General features: G+C 34.1%; 1 protein-coding gene and 1 non-coding gene across 7 annotated transcripts in view; one reads left to right on the top strand and one right to left on the bottom strand.

Moving 5' to 3' along the window:
- Positions 1-2119, bottom strand: part of LOC106467178 (muscleblind-like protein 2) — a 113382-nt gene extending 111263 nt beyond the window's left edge. For all 6 annotated transcript variants that reach the window (XM_013927502.2, XM_013927525.2, XM_013927533.2 and 3 more), the window contains exon 1: positions 1990-2119. The gene's annotated coding sequence lies outside the window, so the exon portion shown is untranslated. The remainder of the gene's footprint in view (positions 1-1989) is intronic.
- A 13951-nt stretch (positions 2120-16070) lies between these two features.
- Positions 16071-16152, top strand: Trnas-gcu. The gene has a single exon. It is a non-coding gene; the product is annotated as a tRNA-Ser (tRNA).
- Positions 16153-17205: the final 1053 nt, after the last annotated feature.

Raw genomic sequence — 17205 nt, 5'->3', positions numbered from 1 at the left:
CACAATGGGCTATCTGAGATCTGCCCACCACGGGTATCGAAACTCGGTTTCTAACGTTGTAAGTCCGCAGACATTCCGCTGTGCCGCTGGGGGGCGTCTTGGTGGATCAAATAACAAATGACAACGGTGTTTTCTCTTGTTAGTTTTATGTTGTTTTTATGCGCGAGCAATTAAATTTTCGTTGTCTTAACCCATCAATGACCAATAATATTTTAATTGAGCATGTCTGGTACAAATTAATCCAAACATTTGGATTCTAAATAATACTGGGTACTCGTACTTTCTTGCATAGATAAATTTGACAGGTAAAAACTACTGCACTGAGTTAACACATGATTTTCATTTAACCACTTTGAAGTTTACATTAACGGACACGCTTATGTATAAAAAACTTTAAATAGTTACTAAATGTTTGCATTAATTTTTATTAAAAAAATGCTAATTACCAAATTAATACCGGGAAAGTGATTAAATGCAACAACAGCATGGGCGCCCGCAGGAAGGGGCAAGAGGGGGCATTTGCCCCCTTACATTTCACACAAAAAATTGCACGTATTATCATGTAAACATCGTAGTTAAACTGAATATTTTTAGTAATTTGTATTAAAACTGTAAATTTGTGTTTGGGTTTAAGCACACATAACATATACTTTTTAAGTCTGTTGACTTACACAGTAAAAGCTGATCCCCTACATACATGTTTTGCCTCCCTCCTTCCTCAACAATAGCCCCCAGTGGCATAGCGGTATGTCTGCGGAATTACAACGCTAGAATCCGGGTTTCAATACCCGTGGTGGGCAGAGAACAGATAGTCCATTGTGTAGCTTTGTGCTTAATTACAAACAAACCAACCCTCGAAAATATTTCTGTGGGTGTCCATGAACAACGGAATTCTAAAGCTTCTATTTTTTTTTTATGGAATATTGTAAGCTACTAATACAAGTAAATTATGGGAGGATTCTACTATTGGACATTTTGCCTTGAATATTATGTTATGTTTCAGAACATGTTCCTTCTTTCAACCTTACGCAACTATCCCGAAACGTCGTCAAAACATAATACTAAAGGCAAGATGTTCGACGTGCCAACCACGTCTCTCAAACAACTTATAAAATATCTTCTTAAGTACATGTAAAGGAGAAAAAGGAACGCGAAACGAATTTCAAAGCAAAACTCATAAATATAATTGATGAATAATCACTTTTTTTTCTTTCTCATAATTATTAAAACTTCTATGATACAAAACATTGGATGACGTCGTTCTATAAATCTGATAGTAAAAAAATCCAGTAAGGTTACCTTTTCTTTCTTTTTTAGAGTTCATCCGAAATAACCAAGATCTACAGTTTTTTTTTCTCTTCGTGATATATACATTTTTTTCAAGATTCAACAGTAAATGTGAACAAAATTTCAATTTTGCACAAGGGTGTTAAGGTGTGATCGCTAACATTTTTTCGCTCTTTTAGCACTAACCAGAACTTGAAAGTCCCAAGTTTGTTTTTTACTTAAAACTGTTAAAGGTTTTAAACTCTATCGCATAAGTCAAACTGCTGGTTCGACAAGAACCTGCTTTCTAAACAAGGTCATAAACATTTTGTCTACTGCATAAAAAAACACACACACATTACACCATTCGTTTCGTCGTTGCTCTACATTATGATCATGTATGGATATAAAAGTTCATACAGTTCTTTTTTATGCAACGTCACAATAAATAGTTTAAAAAATCGAAAGACAGGTTGTTGTTTTTGTTTTATTTTTCTAGTGGGCTGCCCCATCGCTATGTGCGGCATGATGTGGACCTCTACGCTAGAGGTCCACATAACATGCGAACACGACAGCCTGCTTGTCCATTACGTTGGCTGTAGCTCATCCGGAACCTAGCTGTTTATATAATAAATAACTGAATAACCATTTTCTAATATTTTTATGACTGGTCAATACCTACAAATACCGTCTCTCCATAGTTCAAGATGACCACTTACTTACCTTGTTCAGAGAAGCAGGTATCCCGGCTAGTTCATAGGGTAGCGCAAGGTCGAGCATGAAGCGAGCGTTCCGCCATTTCCTGCTGCGGCTATCGGCTGGCACAACCCACGTTTGCTTGGCACCGACCTAGCGTAATCAGGCTAAACGCAATTGCGCATGTACGAAAAAAGAAAAAAAGAAAGAAAGAAGAGAGAGAGAGAGAGAGAACGAAAGAAGACAACCACACCAGAGGCCCTAGAAGTTGAGCTGGATTTGCACATTTAGGGGCTCTTGAGTATCTACTTAAATGCATATATATTATTCTAATCTGCAGAATGAACACGATCTATAAGTCATTGTACTCTTAATAATGCCTTTTTTATATGTTATAAAATAGTCTTTGCAGTTTACGTATTCTCGGAAGAATCATATTTTAGCTGTGCCATTAGTTGGGTAATAAATATGCTTTGATAATGAAACAATATAATTGAGATATTTCGAATTTTTCAATTAATTATATAATCACATAGAATAAGACAGGTATATTTGCATTATGTTAGTATACTTAGTGCTGGATTGTTAATCTGTTTATTCTCTACATCAGTACGGCTTTTCCTGATATTTGAAAATATCCATTACGCTAGAACTGAGAAAAATGAAAAACGACTTTTACCAAAAATATCTATAATTTTAGACCGGGCGTGAACTAGCAGTTAGCCTGCCGGGCCGCGGATCAGAAGATATAATTTTCACTTTCAGTGTTAAGAGTGTGACAGTCAATTGCATTATTAGGTTTAAAGTTACACAGAAACCTTGTGGTAGCGAGTGCTACTGAGAGAATGTCTTTACTTTGATCAGTAATTCAAAGTTACGGACGACTATTCATAAATTCCCGCTCAGGATAAAAATATTAATATCTGTGATTTTTTTTTATCATGGATTAAATGGCAATAGTAAATATTTGTTTTAAGAGACCAACGGTAAGGATACAAAAAGTTAATGCATGAGAACAAAACTTATAACAGGTTTTCATAAAATTCACAATAAAGTGATGTAATTTGTTTGTTTGTTTCGGCGTAAAAACCATACAATGTGCTACCTGCGCTCTTTTGATCACTTGGAATCCAGCCTCGAATTTTAGAGTTGTGACTCCGTAAACTTACCGCTGACCCACCAGGGAACTCAGTGGTTAAACTTGCTAATCAGAAGCAATGCATAAATATATAAGCTAGGGCAGTTTTCCTCAATTTTCTTCTTCTATTGAGATGCTGAAATGAAACTTATGCTCTAAAATTTAGTCCTATTCGCAAAGCTAACTCGGACAACTCCTGTGAACAACCAGATTTCCAAATTTAATTACTAGGCTTGAAATCCTGTAATGAAATCAATAATTATATTGTATAATACTGTATTGATATAAAAAGGTTATTTGGTGATTAGCATTCCTAGACTCTAAATTCAAGAAATCGTGGTTTGTGTTGCCGAAATACTACGCTCTTCAGTTTTAAACTTTGGTTACGCTTTTAAGAGCGAGAATCAAATCTCGTTATTCGATGGAACAAGAATAGCCCAAGAGTTGGCGGTGGGTGCTGTTGACTAGTGACTAGCTGCTTTCCTTTATCAGCTCAATATTATGGACGGCTATGCGCAAACTGCCCTTATGTGACTTTGCGTGAAAATTCTAAAGCAAACAACAACACAGTGAATACGGTTTGGGGAACTATTAAGCTTTACAAAATGTCTTATTGCACCAAACGTTTAATGCTCAAAATATAGAAGGGCATCACACAAGAAGGTCACCGTCAAGAAATATTATGTCGCCCGTTTTACAACGACCCCTGCTAAAGTCACTGCCCTAAAGCTTAGCACTGGACTTTATTATACAACGAAGTAGGAATTGTGGACTTGCTAGCGACATTGTTCCAATGATCACCTTAAGTAATATTTATTTCGCTCTTTAATCAAGTAACAAATCTTAAATAAATAGACTCAGGTATTCAGTTTTATCCCAACTTTGGAAGTTGAGTATAAAAAAAATTGAACTTCAAGCTTCGGTTCTAAATAATAATTTGTATCCATATTTTGAAGTTCAAAATAACGTTTATATGTTGATCCCAAGGATGATAAACAGCCGAATACGTCTTCTTCTTATTATTATACAATAGTTAAACGTAGAAATAATTGCATGGGAAAATCTTTTATATCTGTATCAAAGTTTTATATACAAGAATATGTTTTTGAGACAAATTTATGTATATTAAAAGTGTTGTCACATGTATATTATTTTCAGTTATTAACAAAAAGAGCTCACCAATTCACGTACGTCACAGCTAGTGCTTTTCAAAATGGTTAAACTTTTGTCCTGTGGTGTGTTTCTGTAACAATTCCCGCCTAGTGCTCTTCAAAATGTTTAAACTTTTCTATTTTGATGAGTTGCTGTAACAATTCCCGCCTAGTGCTCTTCAAAATGTTTAAACTTTTCTATTTTGATGAGTTGCTGTAACAATTCCCGCCTAGTGCTCTTCAAAATGTTTAAACTTTTCTATTTTGATGAGTTGCTGTAACAGTTCCCGCCTGGTGCTCTTCAAAATGTTCAACTTCTCTTCGTTGTTGTGTTTCTGAAACAATTTCTTACGGAATATTTATTTTGTTTTTCATAAATTCTATAGATTCGACCATCAAGTTTGTTGACGTTAGTACAATATATATTTAAAGTAATTAAGATTAATTCTTACTAAGCACACAAAGAGCAATCTGATCAGAAATACCGACACGTATATATATATATGTGATTTTTATGAATTATTAGTAAAAAAAAAAAGAAACACATATGCTCATTGTCCTCATCGTAAGATCTTCTGACACTTAAAGGTTCACAACCATAAAGAGGTTTCTCGACGGTAAAGAACTGGTTTTCATATAATAGTTTTTAATAATAAATATTACGTCCGATTAAATGAAAGTGATGTTTTATTTGAAAATTTCGTTTACTTTATATAATTATTAAAGTCCGAGCCGCTTTCTTGCACACAACTGTGGGATTAGCTTTCTCGGATAGACCTAAACGATGAGTTTTGCAGGTCGCGAGACTATCATAATTTACTCTTTTTAAACATCACTTGGGACTTACAGAACCAGAAGATTGCAAATATACTGCCGTTTCAAAAACCAGTGATATTTATAAAAACCAATTTACGATTTCATGTTTATTACTATGATAATTTTCGTAATAAATGTAAGCACCTTTAATATTTTTCCTTGTGATTCGCTCTTGAACATTTGTACAGTGTTCGATAGGTTGTGGATCAGGCAATTATACTGACTTTTCGTTCAAGTCGGAAGTGCATGTGCCTTAACTGCTCGAAGCGTTATCTAGCGAATTGATTTAAAATTAACCTTAGGCGATTTAAATTTTTGGTGTAACATAGTGAAGAAAATATTTTACTTTGGTATAAACTGAATTTGAATATCTAGAAGGAAATTACAATACACACATCTTTACAAACTTCTTGAAATGTTCATGTCATTCGTCATCTTATGTTTTGTTAACATCTGGAACATCCAACTTAATGAAACTGAATATGTTTTATTGTCATGGTATACAGTTTGGTTAAAATCCTTGTATTTATATAATTGTAATTACAAAGACCCAGTAACATTTATTTCATGAACTTCATTTTTGTTATGGTTTAAATTATATCGAGTAATTTAACGAAATACACACTTTGTTGTTTTTTTTTGTATTTTTTTTAACAGCGCAGATAACGTATTGTGCAGCTTTGCGCAGAGAGTAAAACGAACTGTTAAGCCTAAGTTGATATTTTAAGTTACTGAAAGCAAATGTCTGTTGCTCATAAAATTATACACCTAATTTTCTAATAATTCCTCATTAAAAACTTCTTAAGCGCTCTAATGGCTCAGTGATAATCTTGACAGCTTGTAACGCTAAAATTTTAGTAATCCACGCTACGCGCTCAGCACACGTGGCACATGTGCGGCTTTGATCCTGACGACAAACAAACTGCTTAAAAATAATGTGGAATATACATGCAAATTTAAATAAAATACAGCGATTTCTTTGCAGGACAGTTCGAATGTATTTCATGTATTTATAATTTTTTTTAGTTCTTTCTTGTCAATTGTTAGTATTTATTTTTTTATTAAAACTTGATATATGAGAATGCAAGTAGTGACTGTTCTAGTGCTGACTGTATATTTCTATCTGCGTGTGTCTAAATTGCGGTAATCAAATGTAGTTTGAATACTATATATAATTTTCAGAAGTTAAAAAGCTGAAAAAACTTTGGATGCAAAAGTTGAGTTTAAACTCAATGTTTGAGAAATGGAGTGAATCTAAAATAGTTATATGCAAATGAAAATTAGCGTGTTTGTTTCTTAATTGTTTAGATTACGACTATGCATAAAGCAATATACATAAAATTACCGTTGTAGTGTTGTTTTTTCGTTGGTAAGTTATTTTACTTTCAAAGTCCAATAAGTATAAACTTAGTTTTTCCTCTTTTCATGTTTCTACAAAATTGGACAGTTGTAAGACCTACTTTACAAAAGGAGTTAACTAACGTAAAACAAATCAACTATTTGTACAAAGTAACTCGATAAGCGCGATAACAAACACGGATCCAAATATTTCACGAACACACACTGACTGCTCCAATTCTCTATCTCGAAAATAAAAAAATCCTCACTTCACAATTATCTCGTATTTACAATTTAGCTTCGAATGGACAAGGACGTTTTATGTCACATCCTTAGTACTTTCTAGGTTTTCTAGACCTATTTTATTAAACCTTTTGATCTGAACGTTATCATGCAGACAGGCAGTTCTCTCTATCTAAGATTTAAATTACAACTTGAAAAATATAGCTTATAACACTGCCTCCTTCCTGGATTGTGAAGTCCCTCGAAGAATCTTAATACCAAAAAATACAACCATTAAACTATTCATTCATCAAGTGTTTTTTGGTGGTTTTCTATTCTGAGACCCATGGAATATAAATGGGATGGCATCTTGACCCTTGTTGTCACTGGCCATCCTGTCAGTGGAGAAGAGTTCTTCCTGGGTAAGTACTCAAGTAAATCCACTGGTGACTCCAACCTTGAAGCTCTGGAAGTAGTCTCGATAGGAATTCTGAGCTCTTCAACAGGCTGAGTATCTGTTGACAAGTTCTTATCTGCAGTTACTCAGTTGGCTGTTCTCTCACCAATTTATTTCCAAAGATTATCATGGTGGATGATCTTTGACTTGGATCGCCTATCCCGCCAGATTCTGTAAACCATATCAATGATTTTTTTTTCAGTACAGCATATTGCTCCTTCTAGTACCTGCTTACCTTTGGAGCTCATCCTTTCTTGCAGTTGATATTGTACAGCCATACCATGTCACCCCCCATGAAATTCATTCTTTTCAGCAATAACATTATAGCGACTTTTCATTTATCACTAACTGACTTGAGTCTTTTTCAGGTAAAATCATATATGTCATCAATGGCATCCTTTAATCTCTCTACATAGTTTGTATAAGAATCTCCTGAGTGACTGTTCTCTGAACAAGGTCCAACGGCACTTTCACTTATTTCTTGAACATCGATGATGATAGTATATTGCTGGTAGCTTCATGTACTGCTGGGTGTTCATCAGTAGCAGTGGAAGATCATGATCCCACATTTTCTGATGCTCATCCTCATATATGACTATTTGATTTAACAGCGTATGGTTGTATATCTCCACTATGCTATCGGAAAATGGATAAAGGTTTGTTTTACTGTTGTTTTTTTTAAAATAAATTTCCAGAAACAAGTCTGACTCAAAGTTCCATCCATGATCTGAAATAAATCCTATAGATAAAACAAATTCACTGACGAGTTATTTCATGAGAGCTTCTGCTTCCTGGGTAGGAACGTCATACGTTTAATAACATTTAGTGAAATATTCCATCACAACCATGATGTATCTATTCTCACAATTACTCTTTGGAAGAGAGTTAAGCACACCAACAGCAATCACACCAGTGGTGCTTCAGCACAATGCTGCTGTAGCTGCCCATGCTGTTTCTTTCATAGACCTTTCTACTCGAAGCAGAGTTCACATGTTTTACACCAATTCTCCACAGACCCCTCCCCCAGCATCCAACCTAGCAGAAGCATTCTCTTACTTGCTCTAGTGTCTTCTTAACACTACCCATTGTGTCTGGCCATTGGAGTGTTGTGAAGAGGACAGTAATTTTTAGAATGTAAAGACTTTGGAAATATCACATGTAATTATTGTTTTTGTTCACTGATATCTTCCCATTTCTGACATCATAAGTCATCTTGTAAGCATAAGGAGTCTCACTGTACCCAATAAATCTTTGTTTTGGGCTGTATGGAGTAACTGTTTGTCATGAGGGTATTTCTGCACTATTCTTGAGCCACTGAATAAATGGTTTCAAACATGTATTTTTTGCCTAAGTAGCTTTCAATTGAGTGTTGGACCACATAAGTTCTTCATCATCATTGGTTGATGCCATGTCTTGGTATATACTTTTCTATACTTTAGGTCGATTGTCTTTTTTATCCTGTGCTTACCTCTTCTCACTCATCCTTAATACACGGTCTTTGTGATAGTGTATTGGCATTTTCATGGTTCTCTCCAGGGTGATGTACAATGTCATATTCAAAAAAGAAAGTCTTTCAGTATTTTGGAGATAAGACTATTTGATTTGAATTTCTCTTTGTGTTCAATAAAATTACTGAAGATAATGAACAGATTAACCCCAGTTCTCTCTTTGGTAATATTTACATATTTGTTTAAATGCTCTTTAATGTATTTCAGACCATTATCTAGGAGAATAAATGAATCCTTAGACTTAGTTTTTAGCACTGGCCATAGACCTGCATATATAGGGTGTTTTATGTAATTTGGGACTTCACAGTCATTTAGGCACTGCCTTGTAAGATTTAACAGAATGTTCACAAAGGTTTGATAAAAAAGTGTACTGTGTTTCTGTATGGTATTTTCTAAATTGGTTTTTATATGTTTTTACACTTCATTACCCAAAGGCTTTAGTGTCTTTAAATTAAACACTAGATCTTTATAAAAAGTTGTAATATAAAGTAGTTTATAAATGAAACCAAAGTTGCTGACTGTGTGTCATTCAGGTATACCATGTGTTTTCAACCTTCTTCTCTGAATGAAAAGCTTAAAAATTTTGTTGTTGTTTATTTTAAGTATGTGCAGTTTTCTCATAACATATAAAAATATTATTAATTTGTTTTCAATTTAGTTACTTTTGTTCTCAGTTATTTCCTTGAGATAACTTCTGGTATGTAGCTATAAGGTTGCATCTTGAGTATGGAAGTAAACAGCTTTGTTCTCCATTATAACTAAGTAACGTAAGCTTTAGTCATTCGAGAACAGCATTTCAAAAAAGTCTGTCAGCCTGAAATAATTCTTGAAGGAATAACACTAGTCTGAACAATGTACCTTTCAAGGAACTGTCCATCCTCCAAAGGTGCTATACACTCACTGTTGATTTGTGTTATTTGAACAAAGATTTTATCAGTGTGTTTTGTACACTTGTGCTCAGTCCATTTATTTCTTACCACACAGTAAGTTTCAACAGAACTCAATATTATTATTTTTTTATCTTGTCGAGTTTTCCGTTATATAGTGAGTCTACCTGATTTACTCTTTAGGAAAACAATTTTATTTGGAAATAACACAGTTGTTTTATCTGCGGGAGGGATAATATATCTACTATGTAAAAAATCTAAATGGCCAATAACTTCCTTTTTATTTTAAACATATTATTGTTGTTATTAATGTATTTTAAGTAAGTATGTAATGAAATTCAGATAATTTACAATTGAAATACATTTGAAAATGTTAAGTTTCGTTAAAGGATGAATCATATTTCATTTACCACACTTCTATATCACACACGAAGGCAGGGGACGTTCGGCCGAACCCCCTATTGTTGTGTGGTAAAACATTATGCTTATATAATTATGGTATTTAACGTTTTCTGCATAGTCTACGTTCTTCTGATGAAGCATTAGCATTTTTTGGCTTGAAATCGTCGCATGCAATAGATTCTGTGACACTTTGTAGTTGGAAGCCCGAGCCGTATTGCTACCGTCAGGTTTTGTAAGCCGGATTCACAGGACTTGTTGGCGATAAATTTCAACAATAAACAAACAACAACACAGTCTTAAAATACTATATTAAAATAAGTCAAACGTATATACAAATGTTTGTTACACTGTTGATTATTACAGTTGTATCCAGAGCTTTAAATAATTGTCTCTTTTTCGTCAAAGTCCAATCAGGCTAGTTCAATTGCTTTAGAACACAATTGACAAGACGAATTATTTTTCTTTGCTGTGTTATTACAATACAGTCTGTGATAATGCACTTTAAAAATTGCAACTATACGCTCTTTATCACTAAACTCATAATCACGCAGTCTAGATCTAAATAATGATTTTTGACGCGCATTTGTACCCTCAAAAACGTCTAGAACATTCCACGAGATACTAGATATTCTGATGCAATAATACAAAATCAAAACAACGAGAAAAATTCATAGTTCTAATAACAACATAACAATCGCTAACTCATAACAATCGAACGTACACGCTACACAATGTATGAATCGTGATTCGTAAACAGTTACTAAACAAACTTGCCATAAACTCTCGCTTCTAAAAATAACTAAATATGACACCTGCGCTATATATAAACTGTCCAAGTTATAACACTCGCCCTAAACTTAAACTGAAACAGTGGTGCATATCTAACAGCTACATGTGATTTAGAGCACAAGCAAACTTCGTTGTGTCACGGGAATAGAACCATACATAAAGTGATTGATTGTGAGTTTGAAATTTAAGCATTTTTATAGGCTTTTATTTCCATACAAGGAAGGAGCTGAGAACTGTACTAATCTTAAACCCATTTGAAAATTACCCACTATACGAGTAAGAGTCTGGCTCGCGAGACTACACAGTATTCATTAGACATTCGACACTTCTTACTGAACAGAATGAAGCACCTACGTGAAACTGATTGCAGCAATATACGAATGTTTCTTGCCAGCAAAAGAAAAGAATTGGTACATGACGATCAAGGTACAGTACTACGTAGCTTTGCTGCTTTAGTATCTAATATAGCCTTTGACATGCAATTAGAATAGCTACCTTGTGTTGTGCTATTCATATGTCCAGTGTTTTAAATTGCAGAGTTTGTGTTTAATCCATGAATACCTATACGTGATATTATAATTCGTCTGTATATAGATGAGTACAACAACAACCTGTACTATAGATTTTATGTATCATATAAACTGCAATGTTATGTTAAAGCTATATACTGGTCGCTTCTTTAAGACTGCTATATGTAATGACACAACCCAGTCTCTGGTGCCGGTGATGAATGTGGAGCTTGTGAGGTTGACACAATTGAAATATATTACTGTGGTGATGACATTGATGATATGCAAACTGGTTTACTTCAGCCCCAAACTGCTTCAAGCACTAACAACTCTGTTCTTCCTGGACCATCAGCATTACACTGCACTACAGCAAACATGGATTCATTAGAGATTTGTCATGGTATTTCTGAGCCATGCATTTACACTTGCAATTTATTGACACTAACAAAATCACCTGATGAAAAATGCCAAGCTATTAGTAATTTATCAAATGTTGAAAAGATTCATATCTTTATAAGCACGTGACACCACCAAAAGTTTTTCCTTTTCTCATGGGTATAACTGCAAGTTTAAAATAGCTTGGCTTGGGAAATACCCTTGGTTATTATACAGCCTAAAATTAGGTGGCATTTTTTATTCCTTGTGCTACCATTTTTTCAGTGCATAGTCGACGTTATAAAGTAGTACTTGTCAACAAATCATTTAACAACTGGGTAAAAATTAGGGATACTTTAAGCAATCATCCTAAGCTTGTTTATCATCATGATTCTATGCAGGCTGCTTATGCTTTGAAAGCTTTTATTGAACATCCATCATCCAGTAGAGTTGATATTATTACTAACAGTGCCCTTCAATCACTTATAACTCAGAATATACATATTCTTCAACAAATGTTTCATGCCATTTTGTTTTTAGGAAAACAAGTCTTGGCATTTCGTGGGAATACCAAAGATGTAAATTATTCCAAAAATCCTGGCCTTGCTGAAACATTATGCTGAATATAATGAAATACTGATAGCCCAGAGCTGACGAAAGATCTAGTGTCAAAATATAAATTAGAGTTATGCGTAGCAAGGCCTTGTACAATCATTATGCCAATCAATCACTTAATATTTCTATTATTAATTCATGTTCAGTTCCATCAATATGAAATTACACCGATCAAGTTAAAGGAATAACTATTTGGATTAAATCCTCATCTAAACTTGGAGAACTATTAAAGACAAACTATCAAAAGGGCATCCAGAATGGAGCATCTTCATATCGTCTTCCACTATTTAATGTATTTATTACACGCTGGGCGGAAATATTGAAAGTTGTGAAAAGTTCTGTTTATGTCACCCATTCTTACTTCAGACGTGTGTTATTATTGTGTATGTACATGATAATTTTGAAATGTTTAATGGCAATTGGGCTGCTAAAGATAAGAAAAATGCCATGGCTTATCTAAAAATACTGGAATCCTTTGAATTTTTTGTTTAGCAGCTTTACAACTTTCCTTTTACTATTTAAAAGAATCTTCTGTAAACTTGCAAGGTCCAAGCCAAGACATTTTTTCTGGTGTTTCCCTAATAGGACAATGCTACAAAGAACTGACTTCACTAAGAGTGAACGTAGATGATTATTCACATCGTATCTTCAAACGTAACAGTAATATTACAAACAAATCTAATATTAATGTTAGCATGCTACCAATTAGTCAACGACAAGCCCAATGTGCAAATGCAGAATATAGTTCCATGGAGGTTTTCTTTAATTAAACAGTAATCATTTCTTTTATTGACCCCATTATCAGTAATATTTCCTCCAGATTTGATGGACATATAAGACAAGGCATCAGTTCAAAAACTTATGGCATCAAAATTCACACAAGAGTTTTCTATCTCTGATATCAGACGGGCTATTGAATTTTACAGGGGAGATTTGTCAAATTTTGATATTTTTTATGAAGGATAAGCCCCAGATATTGGCTGCCTGCTTAAAAGCGTGCCTCGTACTTTGGTGTACAAAATATATTTATGTTACTAAAACTTTTTGCTAGACGGCCACTAAGTTCATGTGAATGTTCATCTGCTCTTCCCCTGTTGAATAATTACCTGAGGTGTACCCAAGCTGAAGAAAAACTGAGTGCTCTAGTTTTAGTACATAATAATTATGACACTGCTATCAAAATTGAAACTGTATGTAAGTTACTTATGGACCCCCCCCCCCGAAGAGTGGGCTGTGCTAACATGTTATTTTAGTTGTGCATACATGGGCATATATGATAGCCAATGATTGTAATAGCCAATATCATGAACCATGATAATGCTTCATAATAGGAATCGCCCAGGAATTTTACAAAAATTCTAACAGAACATATGGGCAAAAAACATCTTAAAAGCAGACTTGTTCTTCCAACAACACTCAAGACCTTCTAACTCAATGGTTATGGCTGCTAAAATATTGATAATAACAAAAAAGTTGATTTTCCGATTGTTAGACAAAATTCATCCATTTGTTCTTCATATTATTATTATTATTGTTTCACAATAATACAGAAAAAAGGGCTATGAATGTTTTTATTAAACCTGAGCAAACCTACTATAAAAACTCCTGCACAGGTCAAAGGTCTGTTTTTATGCTAATTCTTGAAAGAGAATGAGAGATATTATTAGTTTTTCATCGCTGTTGGCCAAGTTTATCTTCGAAGCCGTTCAAGCACCGAAGCCTAAAGCAAAAACGGCTAGGTATACTGCGCCAAAATCTATGCACAGCTACTGAACAAACTAGTGCGAAGGCTGTAGGGCTATTTTTAAGTTGATTCTTTAGAGCAGAGATTTCCATTAAAAATTCTTCTTTGCTACCAACATAAGCTTTTCGAAGCCATTCAAGCATCGCAGAAATGTAGAAGCAATTTAGGCACAGTTATACTATTCAGAAATGCTCCATTTTATACTAGTCAGAAATGCTTCAGTTTTATTGTAGTAAAAAATGTCCAGCCTTATTGATATCGATTATAGATTTACCAGCCGCTACAGAAAAAAACAGTTATGAATGTTCTACTGAAACCTGGATGATGGTAATTAATGCAGTATTGAACATGTCATAGGACAGTTTTAAAATTAGTTCAAGTGCCTTCATCTTTTCGCTCTAAGAATTTCTCTAAGTCTTTCACTTTCCGCCATTGAAAAAATTCCGTTTTTTTTTCTAATGTGCATTAATTGGAAAATCATTTGTGCAACTTATAACGCATTAATTGGAAACTGCCATGTTGAGGATTCATTATTTTTTGAGTTTGCTGCTGTACTTTGTCTCTATGTAGTTTTTTCTGGCTGTTTCAATGAGTTTTCTAACAGCAGACGATTACCATAGTAGATTTCTCTACTCTTGTAAGTGGTGATTTATTCTACTGATTTTCGTACTTCGCTGAAATCGTGATTACGTAATTTAGTATTATAATATTATTATTATGCATATTTTTATTTCACAAGCCTACAGATATACCCTATGAAATGTTGCTAATGTCCATGACCTATTTAAAAAGATGATTATTTTTCATTGAAGGTTGATTTACCTGGCTATAAATACATTATATATGCGATGCTGTTGTTGTGATCAGCTTCCTTTGTACTCAACGCTTGTTTAACGCGAGTTTATATGAAACCTCAATCACAAAACCACCTGGCTCAGTAAATAATGGATGGGTGGAAAAAAAAGCCAATGCATCAGTAAACTGTTGAAAAACATATAACATTCAACTGAAACCTTTTGCACGTATGTAGCTTAAAATTTATTTTTCATAAATGGACATAAAGTACTTTAAGAAACAAGATAATTAAAAATTGTCAATTTAAAAAGGAAAATGGGGATCGTCCAAAATGTACAGAAACAGGTTGAATCAAAATGCAAAGATTATATTTTCAAGCATACAACTAGAGAATTTAGAAAAGTAAACAAACCAGGCTGGAAATAGTGTCTACATTATTCTCTCAACCTAATTTGTCTCCATGTCTACAGTACTTACCAATTTTAGTGGAGCTTGATCTGTAATGACGATATTGTTGTGTTTGACCACATTTTTCAAGTCTGTCACTGACGGCCCGAGCACGTTGCTTCAGTAGATAAGAAAGGGTGGCTTAGAGTTGAAACTAGAGAATAGTGCACTTATGCATATTTTCAATTAGAGTTTCTTTGTTACACTGTGAATAGAGATGCGTTTCTGTGGATCTTGAAAAGATTGAAATAATGTTAGATTGGCCTCAGTTAGTTTGCTATTTGTAATTTCTTTAGTTTGTATCATATTATTAATGTTTTGTTGCCACCTTTACTAAGATTGCTGTACATTATCTGCTCTCAATAAACGTAATTCCCATTTTAGATGAACTGAAGACTATGACCACGCATTTCAGACTAAGATAGCAAATGTACTTGTCAGTGGAATTTTGTATTTAGCCAACAGCATTCTAAGTTTTTATCGATCTATGTGGCAGTGAACAGCATCAAAAAAACATTAATCCTGGATAGTTAAAAATTCTTTAGCTGAATTCTGCTGGCAATAATATATTTCCTGAGGATGACAGAGAGCGTCGAGTATATTGGTTCGTAGATGGCAGCACCATATGCTAACACAACTACTAAGATGTTATATACATACGGTGGTAGCCCATCTTGGTAGTCTGCCTATTACTAATAGTTACATGACAATATCGTAAATATGCAATACTTAGATGTATGAGCATGATATTTGTGTAGTGTTGAACACACATACGGAGATTACATAAAGTCATTAATAATTGTTATATTGCATAGATGACATCACTTACACAAAAAAACAACTATCAAGCAATACATGAATGAAAATGAAGAATTTGATTTAAATGATAAAATGTTAAGAAAATTAAGGTTTTGTGACGAGGTGGCCGAGTGGTTAAGGCGATGGACTGCTAATCCATTGGGCTTTGCCCGAGTGGGTTCGAATCCCATCCTCGTCGATATTAAAATTTTTATACAATTTATTTGCAGGGTGTGCAGGTTAGAGGAGAAATTGTTTGTTCTCCTGTCAACTATTCGAAAGCGCTGAAGTTTTGGGATTTATTTAAGTTTATTACACTTTATATGTGATCCTTTGTGCTAACTCTTTATCAAGTTTTTTTTTTTTGTAGAGTTGCAGAGGTGATAAGGAAGAAATGTAAATTGCCTGAAGTGGTAGCGAGGTTTAGAGAATAACTTCTGCACGGAAAAGGTACAATTGGCAAATAGGATTTCAAGGGAGCTAAGAAAGGAAATAGGGCTAACAGCTTGGAAATAAACTTAAAATAGGACCCAAAACTCGAGCGCTTTCGAATAGTTGACTATTCTTCTTCAGGAGAACAACGGGTGACCTTTGTTGTTGTTCTTGGCAGTTATTTTGATTTAAAAATAATTATCTCCTAAGTAATAATTACTAATCAAGGGTGCTGGAAGATTAAACAATCCTCCTTCACCCTAAAATGGTGACCTTTAGCCTGCGCAATGAAATATATAGTAGGACGTGTGACGTCATGTAACCCGAAAGTCCCAGTCGAGTTGAATCTGGTGACCAGCCAATCCCAACTCAAGCTGTTAGTCTCTTGGATGAGAGAATTCGTTTGTAGACAGAAAAAAAACAAAAAGAAATATTATTAATTTTCATTATGTATGAAACTTTTGACTGATAGAGAAAAATAAAATACATAGGAAGATGAGAGCTAGAGAAAATAATAATGTAAATCGATACGTGAAATAATAATAATGTAGAGAAATGGGCTCCCTTGCTCAAGAAGGACATTCAGTTGTTGGATAAAATTCAGAGAAGAGACACTAGGATGATACTTGGGATGGTGGGATTGTCCTACGAGGAGAGACTAAAACCTCTAAACTTGTTTAGAGGAGAAGGGTCAGAGGGATTTGATTGAAATGTTTAAGATTATTAAGAGTATTGATAATATAGATCCATTAAACTTTTTTGTGTTAAGCAGTGAAAACAATTGAACAAGAGGTTATAAGTTCAAATTTTGGCAGCCTAG

The sequence above is a fragment of the Limulus polyphemus genome, unplaced genomic scaffold (assembly GCF_000517525.1).
Source record: "Limulus polyphemus unplaced genomic scaffold, Limulus_polyphemus-2.1.2 Scaffold77, whole genome shotgun sequence".
NCBI lineage: Eukaryota > Metazoa > Arthropoda > Merostomata > Xiphosura > Limulidae > Limulus > Limulus polyphemus.
The sequence above is the reverse complement of the archived record's forward strand: the minus strand, read 5'-3'. Positions and strand labels throughout refer to the sequence as shown.